This window comes from Salvelinus namaycush, chromosome 4 (assembly GCF_016432855.1).
Source record: "Salvelinus namaycush isolate Seneca chromosome 4, SaNama_1.0, whole genome shotgun sequence".
In the NCBI taxonomy this organism is placed as follows: domain Eukaryota; kingdom Metazoa; phylum Chordata; class Actinopteri; order Salmoniformes; family Salmonidae; genus Salvelinus; species Salvelinus namaycush.
This window is the reverse complement of record NC_052310.1, coordinates 36,861,498-36,882,974: the sequence shown is the minus strand read 5'-3', so window position 1 is coordinate 36,882,974 and position 21,477 is coordinate 36,861,498.

The following is a 21,477-nucleotide window of genomic DNA, read 5'->3' as shown; positions in this document are numbered from 1 at the left end:
ATCTGGCAGACCTGCTTCAGACATGGTGTACATCCCTGTTACCTAATCTATTAGGATGATCCTGAAACCCAAACGACAGCACCCCAGAGAGAGGAGTGGTGGACACTGGAAACAACACTGTAGCTACTGTGTTTAGGGCAGAGATCCAGGGAGGATGCTGTGCAAAAACACATGCTGTGCAGAGAGAGTTTACTTTTCTTGAGTTACAGATTTGAGTAAATGTGATTTTTTTCACCCTGTGCAGTATGTGGCAACTGTATGACTGATCTCAAATGGACTCTGATGTTTACTGTATGTTTGTCTAATATTCACGCAGATGTACTATACATATTACCCAAGAGGGATAAATACAGTACAGTTGTATATACTCTATGTGTGAGTGCATGGGGAATACAGTACACGTACAATATGCGTATCAGTTGCTATTTCTCTGCTGAGGCCCAGTGCAGTCAAAAACGAGATTTTCCTGTGTTTTATATACAGTATATTTCCACTCTATAAGGTTGGAATAATAGTGTAAAAAATTATGATAATGCCCTTTTAGTTTAGGCCTGTTTTGGTGGGAGCTGTTTAAAAATACCTCCTGAAATTTCAGCCTGTTTTGGTGGGATGGTGTTCTGGCCTTCCATGGTGATGCGATAAATGAGTTAATAGACCAATAAGAGTTCCAAACCTCTCTGCCAATAACAGGTCATTTTCTGTTTTCTCCTCCACACATAGATTACTCCCAGACAGTCCTTGCTAAATTCTTGCCTGAGAAATTACTCTTTGCTAAGAAGCAATTTCAGTTTTTTGGGGACAATTTTAATTGAAAGCAATCACAGTAAGGTACCTAATTTTTAACCCAGAAATGATTTGATTTTGAGATTAAAAAAGGCTGCAATGGACCTTTAACAATGGTGATACAGCTATATTTTGTGTCAGTTGAATTCATTTTTTGTTTGTTTGGTAATGTTGTCCCCAGAGGCACTATTTGGGACCAATATTTTTTTCTGCATCGATAACACAAGACCTTATACAACCTAATCCACATCCCCCCTGCAGTCTTCTAAGAATGTGAAAGAACTAGAGACCCTTGTTTGCTGAGAATAAGGTGTTTTTCTGTATGCTTGACCTTGTGTGACAATGTGTGTTTGGATTATTTTCACAGATTATTGATGTGTGAAGGAATAGGTTATGTATCCTCAGAACAGCTATTTAGCTGTACCTGTGATTGTCTGAGAGGGAAGTTTTCTTCTCCTCTTCCTCCTCGTGTTGGCATTCAGGATACGGACCACGATGGACATGAGCTGCAGCTCTTCGTCTCTCTGGTCTAAAGGAAGGTGAGTTTATTTCTTCACCTTGTGTTGAGGTTCAGAGTTTCAACATTTTAACTTCTTTGGGGTACCCCCCCTTCTTCTCAATTTCAGCCTAAAGACATACCCTAATCTAACTGCCTGTAGCTCAGGCTCAGAAGCAAGGATATGCATATTCTTGGTATCATTTGAAAGGAAACACTGAAATTTGTGGAAATGTGAATTGAATGTAGGAGAATATAACACAATAGATCTGGTAGAAGAAAATACAAGGAATTAAACATACGTTTTCTGTTTTTTATTGTTGCTGCATCATCTTTCAAATGACCAAGAACAGCCAAACATACAGATAGGATGCTGTGGATGATTTTAATGAAGAACATAAAATGGCAACAATAGCTAGTTTTAGACAGATAACTTCAAAAATGAGCGAGCTACATGACATTGAGCATAAAGTCACCCAGGTGTCCCACACAAATGTACCCAAGTGGCCGAATTGGTACAGTGATACATTTTGAAGGAAAGAACTATATACAAAATACCTAAATGCTATTCTAACACACCCCAAATAAAAAAATAAATATATATATATGAAAAAAATAAATAAAAAAATAAATAATAATAAACAAACAAATAACAAGGGTAACTATTTACACATTTTCTATGTACAATATTGTGAAGACCCTCAGTCCTCTACACAATATTGTGCTGCTGGTGCCATGGCCAATAGCAGTCTCTTTCTGCTGTAAAGCAGAGGCTAGCGGTCCTGCTGCTGGGTTGTTGCCCTCCTACGGCCTCCTCCACGTCTCCTGATGTACTGGCCTGTCTCCTGGTAGCGCCTCCATGCTCTGGACACTACGCTGACAGACACAGCAAACCTTCTTGCCACAGCTCGTATTGATGTGCCATCCTGGATGAGCTGCACTACCTGAGCCACTTGTGTGGGTTGTAGACTCCGTCTCATGCTACCACTAGAGTGAAAGCACCGCCAGCATTCAAAAGTGACCAAAACATCAGCCAGGAAGCATAGGAACTGAGAAGTGGTCTGTGGTCACCACCTGCAGAATCACTCCTTTATTGGGGGTGTCTTGCTAATTGCCTATAATTTCCACCTTTTGTCTATTCCATTTGCACAACAGCATGTGAAATGTATTGTCAATCAGTGTTGCTTCCTAAGTGGACAGTTTGATTTCACAGAAGTGTGATTGACTTGGAGTTACATTGTGTTGTTTAAGTGTTCCCTTTATTTTTTTGAGCAGTGTATATCTCCCTCACTAGCTTTAAGCACCAGCTGTCAGAGCAGCTCATAGATTACTGCACCTGTACATAGCCCATCTATAATTTAGCCCAAACAACTACCTCTTTACCTACTGTATTTATTTATTTATTTTGCTCCTTTGCACCCCATTATTTCTATCTCTACTTTGCACATTCTTCCACTGCAAACCAACCATTCCAGTGTTTTTACTTGCTATATTGTATTTACTTCGCCACCATGGCCTTTTTTATATTTTTATTTATTTATATATATATTTTGTTTGCCTTCACCTCCCTTATCTCACCTCACTTGCTCACATTGTATATAGACTTATTTTTCACTGTATTATTGACTGTATGTTTGTTTTACTCCATGTGTAACTATGTGTTGTTGTATGTGTCGAACTGCTTTGCTTTATCTTGGCCAGGTCGCAATTGTAAATGAGAACGTGTTCTCAATTTGCCTACCTGGTTAAATAAAGGTGAAATAAATAAATAAAAATATAAACTTGTTGAAAATGCTATTGAATATGTACTGCTATGCGTTACACTCGTGGCTCCGTCAAGTAGGATTTGCAATGGCGAATGAACCTCTTTTACGCCAGAGTTTACGACAAAGGCTGGTCTTCAAACGTATAACCATTACATATTGCCGTTTACCTCAGCTCATTGGCTATCTTCCATGCTAGATTTCAAGATGATCGGTGGTCATTGGGCCAAAATACAGTCAATCAACGATAGACCGGTCCTACCATTGGTGCGCAATGAGGTCATTGATTGGTGTCTTCAAATCGGTTTGTTTCGGTCAATACGTCCCGGGAAAAGAGCCATCATGTATGGTTGTGTTAGTAACAACCAGAGGATTGCAATGAAACCAACCATGACTGGATAAACATTTGTTTAGTGTGTGTAATTACCACGAACGCTTCGTCCAAAGTTGAATGAGACGGAAATCACGACGCAACCGGTTTACAAATGTTTCGTGTTAGGCTATAAAAATGGATTTTATCAAACAAAACGAACATTCACTGTGTAGTTAGGACACTTGGCATTGCCACCAGAGGAAGATCTTCAATGGTAAGCAATTTATTTTATTGTTATTTCTGACTTTTGTGACGCTAATGCTTGGTTGGAAAATGCTAGTAATACTTGTGTGTGTGGGGCGCCGTCCTCAGAAAATCGCATGTTTGCTTTTGCAGTAAACCTTTTTGAAATCTGACACAGCGGCTGGATTAATAAGACGTTCATCTTTTAAATGATGTAAGATACATGTATTTACAAGAATGTTTAATACAACGAATGGTGTATTTAAAATGTTAGCTCTCTGCAGTTTCACCGGATGTTGGCCTGGTGGGACGTTAGCGTCTCACCTACCCTAGAGAAGTTAAATGTAGCTCTCGCCTCACGTTTATTGGTCTAAAGGTTGATTTCGTCACCAAGGTTGTTTATGCACTCTGGCCAAAGGGGGATTCTTCTGATGGCATTGAGGAGTACACCACATCTGTCACTGGCTTCATAAATAAGTGCATCGATGATGTCGTCCCCACAGTGACCGTACGTGTAACGGGTGTCGTCGTCAGATGAAGAGGAATCATCAGACCAAAGCGCAGCGTGGTAAGTGTTCATGAATTTTTATTTAAACTGAACACTAAACAAAAACAACAAAGTCAATAAGAGAAACTGAAACAGTCCTGTCAGGTGCAAAACACTAAACAGAAAACAACTACCCACAAAACACAGGTGGGAAAAAGCTGCCTAAGTATGATTCTTAATCAGAGACAACGATAGACAGCTGCCTCTGATTGAGAACCACACCTGGCCAAACACAAAGAAATACAAAACATAGAAAATGAACATAGAATGCCCAACCAAATCACACCCTGACCAAACCAAAATAGAGACATAAAAAGCTCTCTACGGTCAGGGCGTGACAGTACGTACATACCCCAACCAGAAGCCATGGATTACAGGCAACATCTGCACTGAACTAAAAGTTAGAGCTGCCATTTTCAAGGAGCGGGACTCTGACCCGGACGTTTATAAGAAATCCCGCTATGCCCTCCGACGAACCGTCCAACAGGCAAAGCATCAATACAGGACTAAGATTGAATCGTACTACACCGGCTCTGATGCTCGTTGGATGTGGCAGGGCTTGCAAACCATTACGGACTACAAAGGAAAGCACAGCTGAGAGCTGCCCAGTGACATGAACCTACCAGACGAGCTAAATAACTTCTATGCCCGCTTCGAGGCAAGCAACACTGAAGCATGCATGAGAGCATCAGCTGTTCCGGACGACTGTGTGATCACGCTTTCCGTAGCCAATGTGAGTAAGACCTTTAAACAGGTCAACATTCACAAGGCGGCAGGGCCAGACGGATTACCAGGATGTGTTCTCCGAGCATGCGCTGACCAACTGGCAAGTGTCTTCATTGACATTTTCAACCTGTCCCTGACCGACTCTGTAATACCAACATGTTTCAAGCAGACCACCATAGTCCCTGCACCCAAGAACACCAAGGTAACCTGCCTAAATGACTACCGACCCGTAGCACTCACGTCTGTAGCCATGAATTGCTTTGAAAGGCTGGTAATAGCTCACATCAACACCATTATCCCAGAAACCCTAGACCCACTCCAATTTGCATACTGCCCCAACAGATCCACAGATGATGCAATCTCTATTGCACTCCACACTGCAATCTGAGGTTGGTAACTCTAATGAACGTATCCTCTGCAGCAGAGAGTCTACCTTTCCTGTGGCGGTCCTCATGAGAGACAGTTTTATCATAGTGCTTGATGATTTTTGCGACTGCACTTGAAGAAACTTTCAAAGTTCCTGAAATTTTCCAGATTGACTGACCTTCATGTCTTAAAGTAATGATGGACTGTTGTTTCTCTACATCAAACCACATCCACTTTGCGCACGCTTGTTCGTAAAACTATGTGGAGATATGGGATCAGAGCATGACAATGTTCTATTTCACACCAAGGCTTGGTTATTGAGGGGGTGTTGGAAAGACTTTTCGCAATGAGAAAACTGTTGTCATTCACAATGGATGTAAAACAAACAGACTTGGTTGACTTTCTGTGTAATGAAAAGAAAATAACAGAAAACAGCACCAGTGATGACTGCAAACACGAATGATGACTGCTCACCTCCAATGCTTGGAAGAGCACTTTGGGACAGACCTACTTCCCAATCTGTCTGTCTGTGATCCTGGCTCAGTTAACACTCAGTGAAATCGAACAGCTGATCGAGCTGTCATGTGACTGAATGTTGCAGACAACACATTCATGGGTCACTACAGAGGATGTTTGGTTCCTGACAAAGTGAATACCCTGCCGTCTCCCTCTGAGCATTAATGCCGCGTTAAAAACAACTGGAAACTGGGAACTCGGAAATCGCCGACTTCAGTGTGTTCAAGACAACTGGCAACTCGGAAAGAAACGAGCTCCGACTGGGAAAAATATTTTTTAATGTTCATCCAACTCGGAATTCCAATTTGGGAACTAGGGTCTCTTTTGGGAGCTCCGACTTTCCAACCGAAAGATCACTGGTCAAGACTTGAGCTCTTATTTTTCAGAGTTCCCAGTTATCTTGAAAGCACCATAAAATTCATGGAAGGCTGCCCTTCGCCAGCTCATATCTGTGTGATGCTGGATTAACTTCTTATGGCTGCAGGGGCAGTATTGAGTAGCTTGGATGAAAGGTGCACAGAGGTGCCCAGAGTAAACGGCCTGCTCCTCAGTCATAGTTGCTAATATATGCATATTATTATTAGTATTGGATAAAAAAACACTCTGAAGTTTCTAAAAACTGTTTGAATTATGTCTGTGAGTATAACATAACTCATATGGCAGGCAAAAACCTGAGAAGAAATCCAACCAGGAAGTGAGAAATCTGAGGTTGGTCGATTTACAACTCATCGCCTATTGAAAACACAGTAGGATATGGGTCAGTTTGCACTTCCTACGGCTTCCACTAGATGTCAACAGTCTGTAGAACCTTGAATGAAGCTTCTACTGTGATGTGGGGCTGAATGAGAGGGGAATGAGTCAGTGGTCTGGCAGAGAGCCAGGTCCTGGTCACGTGCATTCCACATGATATCGACTTGCGTTCCATTACTTCTATAGACACAAAGGAATTCTCCGGTTGGAACGTTATTGAATATTTATGATAACAACATCCTAAAGATTGATTCTATACTTAGTTTGACAAGTTTCTTCGACCTGTAATATAACTTTTTAAAGTTTTCGTCCGACGTTTGGCTGGACCTGCACGAGCGTTTGGATTTGTGTACTAAACGCGCTAACAAAAGTAGCTACTTGGACATAACCGAACAGAACGAACATTTCTTGTGGAAGTGGGAGTCCTGGGAGTGCATTCCGATGAAGATCAGCAAAGGTAAGTGAAGATTTATAATGCTTTTTATGAGTTTTGTTGACTGCACAATTTGGCGGGTAACTGTATGGCTTCCTTTTGTGGCTGAACACTGTTCTCAGATTATTGAATATTGTGCTTTTGCCATAAAGATTTTTGAAATCTGACACAGCGGTTGCATTAAGAACAAGTGTATCTTTAATTCTATGTAAAACATGTATCTTTCATCAAAGTTTATGATGAGTATTTATGTTATTTGACGTGGCTCTCTGCAATTTCTCTGGATATTTTGGAGTCATTACTGAACATGGCGCCAATGTAAACTGAGGTTTTTGGATATAAATATGAACTTAATCGAACAAAACATATATGTATAGTGTAACATGAAGTCCTATGAGTGTCATCTGATGAAGATCATGAAAGGTTAGTGATTCATTTTATCTCTATTTCTGCTTTTTGTGACTCCTCTCTTTGGCTGGAAAAATAGCTGTGTTTTTCCGTGATTTTGCGGTGACCTAACATAATCGTTTGTGGTGCTTTCGCTGAAAAGCCTATTTGAAATCAGACATTTTGGTGGGATTAACAACAAGATTACCTTTAAAATGGTATAAGATACATGTAAGTTTGAGGAATTTTAATTATGAGATTTCTGTTGTTTGAATTTGGCGCCCTGCACTTTCACTGGCTGTTGTCATATCATCCCGTTAACGGGATTGCAGCCATAAGAAAAAAGAGCTCTCCTCTGCATTAAATTCAAACGTGACCGACCACTTTGATTAGGTCTTATGTAGCAAAATTTGAAATCGTGTTTTTTTACATTAGATAAAAGTAGAGGCTCAAAGCTAGAAAATGGTATTTCATACATTGCAGTTGAGGAACAATGGGAAAGTAATTCTGCTTTGAAAGTTGATAAACTTGTAACCCCACTTTTGAGAAAATGGCCCTGGAATGCAGTGGTGTTCAGTGCCATTTATGATGAGGGAGGATGATTATTTTCATGAGCACGGCCTTATTTCTATTGCAGCATGTTGGATGACTGTCATTCATATTCCATTCACGCAGTTCAATGTAACATCGAAAGGTTTAGGCTACTACATGATACCAAAATTTTCCCTATACCCATCATGAGGTTGCTACAACCTACCCTATTAAACAATGTCACCATTCAGAGCAAAGATATACACTGCTCAAAAAAATAAAGGGAACACTTAAACAACACAATGTAACTCCAAGTCAATCACACTTCTGTGAAATCAAACTGTCCACTTAGGAAGCAACACTGATTGACAATAAATGTCACATGCTGTTGTGCAAATGGAATAGACAAAAGGTGGAAATTATAGGCAATTAGCAAGACACCTCCAATAAAGGAGTGATTCTGCAGGTGGTGACCACAGACCACTTCTCAGTTCCTATGCTTCCTGGCTGATGTTTTGGTCACTTTTGAATGCTGGCGGTGCTTTCACTCTAGTGGTAGCATGAGACGGAGTCTACAACCCACACAAGTGGCTCAGGTAGTGCAGCTCATCCAGGATGGCACATCAATGCGAACTGTGGCAAGAAGGTTTTCTGTGTCTGTCAGCGTAGTGTCCAGAGCATGGAGGCGCTACCAGGAGACAGGCCAGTACATCAGGAGACGTGGAGGAGGCCGTAGGAGGACAACAACCCAGCAGCAGGACCGCTACCTCCGCCTTTGTGCAAGGAGGTGCACTGCCAGCGCCCTGCAAAATGACCTCCAGCAGGCCACAAATGTGCATGTGTCAGCATATGGTCTCACAAGGGGTCTGAGGATCTCATCTCGGTACCTATTGGCAGTCAGGCTACCTCTGGCGAGCACATGGAGGGCTGTGCGGCCCCACAAAGAAATGCCACCCCACACCATGACTGACCCATCGCCAAACCGGTCATGCTGGAGGATGTTGCAGGCAGCAGAACGTTCTCCACGGCGTCTCCAGACTCTGTCACGTCTGTCACATGTGCTCATGTGCTCAGTGTGAACCTGCTTTCATCTGTGAAGAGCACAGGGCGCCAGTGGCGAATTTGCCAATCTTGGTGTTCTCTGGCAAATGCCAAACGTCCTGCACGGTGTTGGGCTGTAAGCACAACCCCCACCTGTCGACGTCGCGCCCTCATACCACCCTCATGGAGTCTGTTTCTGACCGTTTGAGCAGACACATGCACATTTGTGGCCTGCTGGAGGTCATTTTGCAGGGCGCTGGCAGTGCACCTCCTTGCACAAAGGCGGAGGTAGCGGTCCTGCTGCTGGGTTGTTGTCCTCCTACGGCCTCCTCCACGTCTCCTGATGTACTGGCCTGTCTCCTGGTAGCGCCTCCATGCTCTGGACACTACGCTGACAGACACAGAAAACCTTCTTGCCACAGTTCGCATTGATGTGCCATCCTGGATGAGCTGCACTACCTGAGCCACTTGTGTGGGTTGTAGACTCCGTCTCATGCTACCACTAGAGTGAAAGCACCGCCAGCATTCAAAAGTGACCAAAACATCAGCCAGGAAGCATAGGAACTGAGAAGTGGTCTGTGGTCACCACCTGCAGAATCACTCCTTTATTGGAGGTGTCTTGCTAATTGCCTATAATTTCCACCTTTTGTCTATTCCATTTGCACAACAGCATGTGAAATTTATTGTCAATCAGTGTTGCTTCCTAAGTGGACAGTTTGATTTCACAGAAGTGTGATTGACTTGGAGTTACATTGTGTTGTTTAAGTGTTCCCTTTATTTTTTTGAGCAGTGTATATTCACGTCACCAAATAATTGATTAAAACACATTTAGCAATGAAGGTCTACAGTAGCTTCAACAGCCCTCTGTAGGGTAGCACCATGGTGTAGCCAGAGGACAGCTAGCTTCCATCCTCCTCTTGGTACATTGACTTCAATACAAAACCTAGGAGGCTTTTGGTTCTCTCCCCCTTCCATAGACTTAAACAGTAATTATGACAACTTCCGGAGGACGTCCTCCAACCTATCAGAGCTCTTGCAGCATGAACTGACAGGTTGTCCACCCAATCAAAGGATCAGGGAATGAATCTAGTACTGAAAGCATAAGCTACAGCTAGCTAGCACTGCACTGCATAAAATGTGGTGAGTAGTTGACTCAGAGAGAGAAAGACAATAGTTGAACAGTTTTCAACAAATTAAATTCTTCAAAAATGAAGGAGAAGCAAGAGAGAGAGAGAGAGATTGTCATTTTCTTCACCTTCAGTTTCACCTCCTTAGCTAACAAATGCAGTTGGCTAGTTTAGTTACTCAACCACCTGCCTCAAACAGAAGGAAGCTATGTTAGCTAGCTGGCCATGACTATTCAACACAACACTGGAACCCTTCCAAGTCGAGGTAAGCTTTTTGTTCTATTAATTTGTTGTCACCTGGGTCTGTCAGTGTAACTGCTTACTGACTGTACACTGTAATGTTACTTCATGATTGTAGCGGGCTTACTAACGCATTAGTTCTATTAGCTATGTTGACTAGGACGTTACTTCAGCTAATATGGGGACAACGATGTAGGCTGTGTGTAGCGGTTATGACATGGTTTGGCTTGGAAAGGTTTTTTGGACTGGTCACATACAGCTGATGTGTTGTTCATTGAAGTCCGCAAACGAAGGGAAAAGGTGAGAGGAGGATATGCATAGAGGCTGGAATGAATACAACGTGGCTGCTATTATCAGGGGTGTATTCATTCCACCGATGCTGTTGAAAAACGTTTGTTAAACAGAAGCAAACAAAACAGGGATAAAAATACCAGAATTTGTCGAATAGAAACTCTTGTTTGCAACTGTTGGACTAGTTATTACACCCTAGATACGCTTGATGCAGGCAAGAGTGTGAAAGGCGGTATTGAATGTGTCTGTCATCTCAAATTTTTCTCTTGACCTGTGTGCACCTATGTTGTAAACTTTCATTAAACAATGTCACCATTCAGAGCAAAGATATATAATTACTCTCTCCTAATTTTCTATTTAATATTCCTAACTTAACACTTACATCTAAGAAAAACTACACATTGTAAATAAATGCTTTTGTCTTTTTTAGAAAATAAATGCATTCTTTAATAGCTCAATGTGATTCAAAATAATGTAAGCAAATGCTTCTACCATGTATGTCCAAGTCAGTTATCACTCTCGCTGTGAGGAGAGATGTTGGAGGCAGTTCATGAATCGGCGCGGGGTGTCCCACTCTGAGCCAAAGTGCTGAGCATCTCATTGTCAGACGACAGCGCAGCCAGATGTGCGGCCAACTCTCTCTGCTTTGCCTCAACAACGTCCTCCCGAACAGACAGCATTATCTCTGCGACGAGTCTTTTGGATGAGTCTATATTAAAGATAGACTCCTTGTCTGAGCTGTCCACCGCTCTTAATGAATAAAAAATACATTTAATTTGTGCAACGCTTTTCATAACAGAGTTCTCAAAGCTCTACGAAAGCTCTACAAAAATAAAAACATTTAGAATCAAGGCTGTTCAAATATCAACAGTGGACCAGGTGTTAAAAAGCTTTTCAGATTAGGACTATGAGAAAGACAGTATTACCTTGGCCTCTGGGACTCTGTAGTTGAGAATTCTCCCTCGAATGATGATGGACTGGTCGATCGCATTGTCTCAGTTGGGAAATGAAAAGCATCCCTGCAAACTGTGTAAATGTTCATCTTTTTGGGGGGCTCCTCTGGAACCTTCCTAAGGCGAAGCACTGGGCGCCGTGGCAGCCTCACCTTTGGCTTTCCCTCTGGAGGAGTAGGGACGAGGCCAGAGACATTGAAGACTGATTTGGAAGAGGTCAGGAGGGATTTGGACAGACTGTCTTCTTCGTCTGTGGAGGAAATCCTTTGGGCCTCTTTGTCAATAGGGATATCGGATCGACTGGAGGGAAACTCCAATGAGCTCCGACAGTTGCTCATGGCATAAAGTGAGGATGATGCAGAGACATCCTTTTGCAACTGTGTCAGTTTCAATTCTGTGCCGTATGAAACTTCCTTTGAGGTTGAAGTAGGCACACCAATTACGGAGAGAGAGTCAATGCTTCTACTGAGGTGAGTAGCATTTTCAATGTCTTCAGGATTCTTCAAAGCATCAAGGTAGGACATTGACAGGCATCCTTTGACGGGCATGCAATTGACTGGGGATGCTGGTTTTGAAGTAATTACCTTCTGAAGATCAAGGTCTTCCTGTGAGGATATTGCACCAGCGCTCCGTCTGAGGAAACCATCCTCATCCAGTAGGTCATCACAGACAGTGTCCATGAGGCCTGAGGCAATATATTTTATCTTCAGGGATGACATCCAGATCCCTGGAAATCCCTCAAAAGCTTCAGTTGAGTAAGATGCTACATCATCTAGGTCAGGCTGGAGTCCAGCCACATTAGAAACAAATGGTGTGTTGCTTGCCTTGAGAGAGGTTCCCATAGCACCCAAAATGTTGCTGACAGCATTGATGGCAGTCTGGCTTGCCTTGGGGGAAATCGTCCTGTTGGGAGAATCTTGTCTAATCATATTGATTATTTTAGTGTTGACCTGCTCTAGAACTTTGATGATTTGGTCTTTGGCAGTAGACTGTAGTTTGGGGGTAAGTGAAATGGCATCTACGTTGGCATTCATGGTCTCACTGGCTTTCCCGGTCAGCTGACAGGCCTGGTCTTTACTGCGTTTTCTGGATACACTTTTCAACATATCCTCAATAATTTCTTTCTCTGAGCAGTCCTCGCTTTTGAGGTTCACCGATCCAAATTGAGGCAAAGAGACAGAATGTCTTACCTCATTCCTCACAGATTGGGCCAGGGTTTCTTTGAAAGGTTCTGTGCTAATTTGGTCCAGAACTCCATCCACAAGGGTGACATAGAGGTTAGGGAAAGAAGTGCTTCTGGTGGCCCGGTGAGCTTTCCTTCTAGGGGATGAGTTAAAGACATAACTTACTCTAATGACTCTTTTTTCATCCGTATTCTTCTCACCTGGAGATATGAGCGCTGTGTCTTGGATCAAAATTGGCTTTACCTCATGGTCTTCAATCTTTACTGCAAGGACCTGTGATTTTGTGTGGCGTTCATCAAATCCAGGCAGGCTGCTCTGAATTGGTCCAGGAACAACAACATTTGATGTACCTTCTTCAGGATCGTCATGTAGTAGGGCTAGTGGCTGGTCGTCTAAAATCATTTCACTGCACATATCGATGGCATCTTCCACTAAATCATCAGCGATCAACTCAACTTTTGCAGAGGCCATTGATTTCGCTGGGTGCGCGCCTGTTGCCTCAGAGAGCATTCCTTCCATATCTGCTCTGGAAGTAGTACAAGAACATGGAACACTGGCCATCACAGTTGTCTCCATGTCACCCAGAAGACTGCTCACAGCATTGATGGCTGTTTGGCTTACCTTTGGAGATAGAATCAGAATAATTTATCGCCATGCAACAAATGCAGTGGTGTAAAGTACTTAAGTAAAAATACTTTAAAGTACTACTTCAGTAGTTTATTTGGGTATCTGTACTTCACTATTTATATATTTTTGACAACTTTTACTTCTACTTCACTACATTCCTCATGAAAATAAAGTACTTTTTACTCCATACATCTTCCCTGTCATCCAAAAGTACTCATTACATTTTGAATGCTTAGCAGGACAGGAAAATAGTCCAATTCACACATTTATCAAGAGAACATCCCTGGCAGACTCACTAAATACACATGCTTCATTTGTAAGTGTTGGAGTGTGCTCCTGGCTATCTGTAATTTTAAAATTACAAAAAAATGGTGCTGTCTGGTTTGCTTAATATAAGGAATTTGAAATGATTTATACTTTTACTTTTGATTCTTAGATATATTTAAAACCAAATACTTTTAGACTTTTACTTAAGTAGTATCTTACTGGGTGACTCATTTTTACTTGAGTCATTTTCTATTAAGGTATCTTCACTTTTACACAAATATGACAATTGGGTACTTTTTCCACCACTGAACAAATGATACTAGGAATTTATCTTGGTGTTGCAAATAGAAGCATCCCCATCAACAATCACATCAACAATCAATCAGATCACCATCAACACAGATAAAACATCAACACAAATACATTAAGAACACCTGCTCTTTCTATGATATAGACTGACCAGGTGAATCCAGGTGAAAGCTATGATCCCTTATGGATATCACCTGTTAATTCCACTTCAAATCAGTGTAGATGAAGGGGAGGAGACAGGTTAAAGAAGGATTTTTAAGCACTGGGACCATGTGTGTGCCATTTAAATGGTGAATGGGCGAGACAAAACATTGAATTGCCTTTGAACGGGGTATAGTAGTAGGTGCCAGGCACACCAGCTTGTGTCAAGAACCGCAACGCTCCTAGGTTTTTCACGCTCAACAGTTCCAAGAATAGTCCACAACCCAATGGAAATCCAGCCAACTTGACACAACTGTGGGAAGCATTGGAGTCGACATGGGCCACCATCCCTGTGGAATGCTTTCGACACCACTCAATATTAGATTAGGAAGGTGTTCCTAATGCTTAGTATACTCAGTGTACATGACCTCCCTTGTAGGAAAAGTGTCATGGCATCACACAGCACATATAAATTTTGCATACAACATTACACAGTACATACAACATTAATATATTGACTTACTTCTGGGGATAGACATCTCTTGGGAGAACCCTTCTTGATCTTGACAACAAAATTTGTCTTGACCTCCTGGAAAACTTTCTGTATCAGTTGTGCTGCAGCAGATTCTAGTCTGTAGATCTCTTCTTCATCTGTAGCCTCTTCAGCCACGGTGCTAGAGCTTGTTCCTCCGCACTGTCGGGATACTTCCTTCAGCATATCCTCTAGCATTTTCCTCTCAAAGTAATTATCAATTTGAAGGTTCAACAATCCACATTCAGGCATAGAAAGGGTGCGTCTCACCTCATTCTTCACTGATTGGGCCAGATTGTCTTTGAAGGGTTCTGTGCTGAAGTGGTCCATAACTGCATCCACAACAAGTCCATACAGGTTGGGAAGAGAAGCGCTTCTGGTGGCTGCATTTTCTTTCTTCACCTTGTGCAAGAGAATAGGCTTTGAAACAACTTCTTCAGTATTGACTGAGGGGACAGAAAGGACGTTGTCTGTTTCACTGGTGTTACCATTCTCTACTCTTTCTTCTTTGCATTCTACAGTGGTTGTGGTATCCGTCTCCTGGGACGAGGTTGATGCAGCTGCGGAGGCCTCTGAGCTGCTTGTCTTACTGTTGTTTTCTGCAACCTCTGAAGTGTCAGATGAAAACACCATTCCATAACTGGGAGAGTTGGATAAAGATGAGATCACTGGCTCCGAGGGAAGTATTTCCAGAGTCAGGGAAGGAGCTTTTTCATCTCTTTCACCCTGAAGCTCAGGAAAAGCCAGCTCGAATAGGATGCTGTCATATGCAGTGCTAATAAGGTCACAGGCGACACCTTCTAGTTTTGAACAGGAATCTCGGCGGTTCTCGGGGTCTGCCTTTTTTAATGCAGTCAATGCAGGTGGCTGAATGTTTGTTATACCTGAGGTGCCTTCTTCAGCATCACAGTCTAGTGCAAGCTCTTCAATGTTTTCCTCATTTAATAATAAGTGTCTAATGTCTTCCAAAACATTGCTTACCACATCAATGGCTGTTTGGCTGGCCTTTGCAGAGACAACTCTGAATTGGGTAGGGGAGTCTTCTCGGATCATTACGATAACCTGCTCCTGGACTTCCTCCAGAACGTCAGTGATCAACGTTGTCACATAGGTGTTTATGTCTTCTCCGTTGGCCATCCGCTCCTCTGGTTCTGGATCATCTGCTTGAGCATTGGGTTTGATTGTGTTTCCCCCACGGAGTCTGCAGGCAGGTTCATTGCTAGGATTGGCCGCTCGAGAGACGCACTTCAACACATCGTAAGCGATTCTGGCACTCAGAGCCCTTTGTGTCGCTGGTGTAGACCCTGGAATCGTCAGTTTGACCTCATCCCTGATTGACTCCGCCAGCTGCTTCCTGACAAGCTTGGAGCCTAAGTGGTCGAGGATGACAGATTTCAGCTGAGCTCTGTCTGGGATGCTTTGTCCCTTGATGGCTTTGAAGATCCTAAAAACAGGTTCTTGGAAACCCTTCAGCGGTGCCAGACCATCCAGGCATGGTCTCCTCTGTAGCATGGCTGGCTTTTCCTTAGATTTCCCTATTATTAACACACACACACATTTTAAAAATTTGATTTAATTTAGCATTCACTGGCTATAAACATACTCTGAAAGATATTTCGTAATGAAATTGTGGTTCTTTAGTAAGGAAATGTTCTTACCTGACAGAGAAACTGTTTTCTTTACAGTTTTGGAGTGAGCAGGTTTGAGAGCAGGCTGAGTAGATGCTATAATAGATTATTTATTTTTTTAAATACAAAATACAATATGATATACAGCACAGCACATTCAACTGCTCCTTGTAGGTTGCATTTGGCATAGTCATTTAAACATTGCTTAACTGTGTGATGAATTCAAATGAAATCTTACCTGGTTTTTCAAATATTTCTTCCAGCAGCTTATTTGGTTTGATAGAGGCCTCTCTCAACCTCTCAAACTCCTGGAGGTTTTTCAATTCCTCTTCCATTATCCTCAACTGAATAGCCTGTTTTTGTTCCATAATGCACATTTTCTGTGAAGAACAGAGTCCAAAAATAGCAACTTAGCATCCACAAAAGTTGAGGTAAAATGATTTCTTAATTTTCATGATTTATTCAAACTTGAAAATAATTGTGGGTAGTTTTGTGAAGTATGATGAAAGTGTGACATTTGTACCTTTCTGATGCGCTTTTCTTTGGCCTCTTTCATATACTTGGCCTTGTTCAAATCGTGCCTCACATCCTTTTCAATGAGTTTCAGCCTGGATCGCTCCTTAGAAACCCAATCCTCTTTAAACTCTCTCTCTTGGTCATACAACGCAGTTTGCAGGCCATATTTCTGTCCCCTGTCCCTATCAATACATTAAACAGATTAGTCATGACATTGCCAACACAGAGTAGGCCTATATAACTCTACTTTATTACCTCATGCACTTCTTGCCTACCTGGAACCAATGGTTGACTGCAGATGCTTCAGGTTCTGTGCTCCTTTATTCAGTAAGTACTCTATCATATCTTCCAGGGTAACGTCCTTAGGTATATGGCCTTCCTCTTGCAACTGAACCATTCTCAGTATCTGTTCCTTCTTAAATAGGATAAATACAATTTTTGTACATTTTAAACACTTATCTACCTAATAAAATACATGTTACATTGTTTTTAGAGTGATGAATGATCATTTCACATTTTCTCGTGAAAATAACATGTGTGATCTTCACAGAAGTTCACATTTAAGAACGCAGTCATACTGCCCACATACCAACTTTTTGCTGTACGTTTTATGATGGTCAGTCTTGACCGTATCCAGGTAATGTTTGTATGTGTTATACTCCTTTAATGAGCATACAACCTTGAGAAGAGAGAGAATCAAAATGTTTCCTGCTATAATACTACTGGAGTTAACTATCGGTAAAGCTTACAGTCTTCTACTACACTGTTCAGAAACAATAATATTAACTTCAAACTTACGTTGTCCTCTTTAGTGATGAAGTTTCGCTTCTTTAACTTCTCATGCATTTCCTTCCGATGGTAGTATTCATTGAGGTTTGGGTCATGCAAACTGTTGTACGTCGGCCTCATAATGTGACAGTTTGGGTCACTGAGGTTGAAATCAGATGTAGGCTGATACAACTGAAGGAACAAGGATATAAACAAAAAAAATAAACATTCTACTGGATCCTTCATCCATTCTAAAGCACCACTCTACTGGACCCTTCTTCTATTCTTCTGCACCATTCTATTGTATGCATGTTCTTTTTAAAAATGTTATACTGTATCCTGTTAAATATATGTTCTGCTTACCTTTTTACCCAGGCTGGCTCTATGAAATTTAAAGGCGACCCCAGGTAGGACTGGAAGCTTTGTCATGGCAGGCAATCTGCTGCTCACTGACGGCTTTGTTTCTATCATGATCTGAGGAGGCTTCCCTTTCAGTGGACGAGTTTGCATCTCTGGTTGCGAGGGTATCTGACACAGGGGCTTTGAGGTCTTCTCCTGAAAACAGCAACATAGCAATAATGTATTTCTTACAAACTCACCTGTGATAGTTCATCTGACCATTATGACATGGCGGCGAGCCTGATATGTCATCATAGGTTGACGCCCAATGAACTACTGTTGCCATAGCCTGAGTGCCAGTCTATTTGTTTTTTATATTAACTCCCTGCCACTGTCATGCCAAATATGATTTTTGACTTAGCTATAAGAGCAATGAAGTTGACAAGAGCACAAACAGATCTGGGCCCAGGCTACTGTTGCCACAGAGATTCTAATTATGTGACCTGTGTCTGACCAGTAACGGTGCATGTGTAAAATCACTGGGGAAGCTGTGGGAGTAAATGGTACATATAGGGACAGATATAAATTTGTACATCAGACCACAGGAGGAGAAGGCGACACATAGGCGCATAGGACAGCTGGACACACTAATGTTAGAGGGACACATAGTCTGCTGATCCTAATAAGGGCAAACAAACCAAAGAGCACACCAAGCTAAACATAAGTACGAAGGCCAAAGACATAGGCCCATAGGATAGATGGACATATATTACTTTTAGGACAAGAAGGGGTCATGCCACCATTATAACCTAACTGAAAGCAGATATGGGCAATATTGGGCGTGAACAAGCAGGAAGCTTAAACTGAAAGATAATGGTGGCAGATGGACTAAGGGAAGGAACTTCATTTGCATGTGGGATGGACTCATTTGATGTATGTGTATAAGAACAGAGCCAGTGCTTATGGAAGTTGGTCTTTTCCGCGGACTGACACGGCTTCTGATATTTTGTATTAAAAGCCTTTGTTGAATTCACAAGTTCTTGTAAGTGTTATTTGTAATACGATTTTCCACGACAAAGCCAAGACAGTAAAAAAAGCCATATTACAACCTATTTTGTGATATTTGCTCTTTATACAACGGCTGGATCTAATCCTGAATGCTGATTGGTTTAAAGCTAATTCCAGCCGGTGTCTATTCCACAAGTTACCACCGGCTAAATCTATGATGTTAAAATGCCTATTTACTCTGTTCCATCTGACTGCGTAATCCACTGTCTTGTCAGTCCAGGCAGGGAAGTTAAAACTTGATCTCCACTGTAAAAAGCATCTAGACATTATTTAACAATTATTTTATACTAACAGAGTTTTCAACAGCAGAGATTTGTATAAACCTTGCTGTCTGTCTCTCCGACATTTGCAACATTGTTTCAATATTCAAATTTGATCTACAACTGTCCCATAGTAATGAACGTGTAGGGGTCGGGTTTTGGGACGAGAAAGAGGCAGACAGCATTTCTCAGCCAGTCAAAATCACGAATCATCTGGCATGATTTTTATGGATATATACAAAGAAATGTCAAGTGAAAAAAGGTAAAATGAAACTAAGTGCAGGTAGTTTGCAGTCTTTCCAGCTTCAGTTTGAAGTTATTGTGTTAGCTGTGTTGTTGGCTAGCTCCTCTGAACAACAGTGTCCTAAGAACAGAACAGATGGCGCCGACAGGTATGGCAGCTCTGCTTCTAGCTCCTAAGCAACTTTGCAGTATTTTTTTGTGTGTGTGTTATTTGTTACATTATTAGCCCAGAAAATGTTTTGTATTATTAGATGCAGCCGGAAAGAACTTTTGGATATCAGAATGGCGGTACCTCACTTTTCGGAATTGGATCCTTTGTTCATACCCCCCAGTGCAATTTAACTTATTCCAGAGGCTGCTCCAAAACAATGCCGGCGGAGAAGAGGTATTTGGAGTGGACTTCTAGTCCAACTGTGGAGGCGTGCACACCATCCACCGCTTCAGAGTATATTACTTGCTAATGTTCAGTCTCTGGATAATAAAGTAGACGAGCTCAGGGCGAGGATCTCCTTCCAGAGAGACATCAGGCATTGTGACATACTCTGTTTCACGGAAACATGGCTCTCTCGGGATATACTGTCCCCGTCCATACAGCCATCTGGGTTCTCAGTATATCGCGCAGACAGGAATAAAGAACTCTCCGGGAAGAAGAAAGGCGGGGGTGTATGTTTCATGATTAACCACTCATGGTGTGATTGATATAACATACAGAAACTCAAGTCCTTTTGTTCACCCGACCTAGAATACCTCACAATGAAATGCCGACCGTATTACCTCCCAAGATAATTTTCTTTGGTTATAGTCACAGCCGTGTATATTCCCCCTCAAGCCGATACCACGATGGCCCTGAAAGAACTACACTTGACTTTATTCAAACTGGAAACCACAGATCCTGAGGCCGCATTTATTGTAGCTGTGGATTTTAACAAAGCAAATGAGGAAAACGTTACTGAAGTTCTACCAACACATTGACTGTGGTCAATATTCCTCCTCAAGCAGATACCACGACAGCCCTCAAAGAACAACACTGGACTTTATGCAAACTGGAAACCACATATCCTAAGACCGCATTTATTGTAGCTGGGGATTTTAACAAGGCAAATTTGAGGAAAACGCTATCAAAGTTCTACCAATACATTGACTGTAGTAGTCGCGCTGGTAAAACATTGGACCACTGCTACTCAACTTTTCGAAATGCCTAGAAGGCCCTCCCCCGCCCTTCCTTCGGCAAATCTGATCACGACTCCATTTTGCTCCTCCCTTCCTATAGGCAGAAACTCAAACAGGAAGTATCCGTGCTAAGGTCTATTCAATGCTGTTCTGACCAATCGGAATCCATGCTTCAAGATTCAAACCCACGCTTTTAGTTTGTTTTCATAGGCTACCTAGCTAAGATTTGTGCTGTCCTAACTTCCTCGCATTTGGCAACAATGAACCAATTATGTTAGCTAGCTAGTTAATGTGAGTCTACTAGGCTACATATTGAACTTCAATCGTCTCAGGCCAGTGGCATGAATTTATGGTTAGATCAGAATTGCCGTTATAATCATTGGCCTGTACAGAGAATTAAGTCAAAACCTCAAGTCCAAATCCCTATCTCCATCACCTCAAGTCCAAATCCCCATCTCCATCCATGCCTCAGGAAAGGGCCGATTTAGCAAACTAGCTACTGCAAGACATCAACACAAGAAGACTAGAAATCAACACCTTTTTCTGACAATGATGACGTTTTGCTCAGGATGTGATTTGATTGGTGTGAAGCCAAATCGGCCTCCCTTGGGGGGCATTTTGCTGCACCAGGACAACCCACAGTTGAGCTCAGCTCAATGCTGATTGGCCAAAAAAATCTAAAAATCAATCAGATTCAGCCACTTGCGAATTTACGGATAATTATGATAACACAGAGACAAAAGAGAAATTATTTTATATTTTTATTGGTCAAATATTTGGGAAAGCCTGGCTTCCTTTGGCATCTATGAATACACGCCACTGTGTCTGAGTTTGAACTGGAGTCATCTGCATGCCACAAGACTGTGTTAGCCCACTGCTGAGCGAATGCCTAGGCTCTAGCTCAAGTATTAGGCAAGGT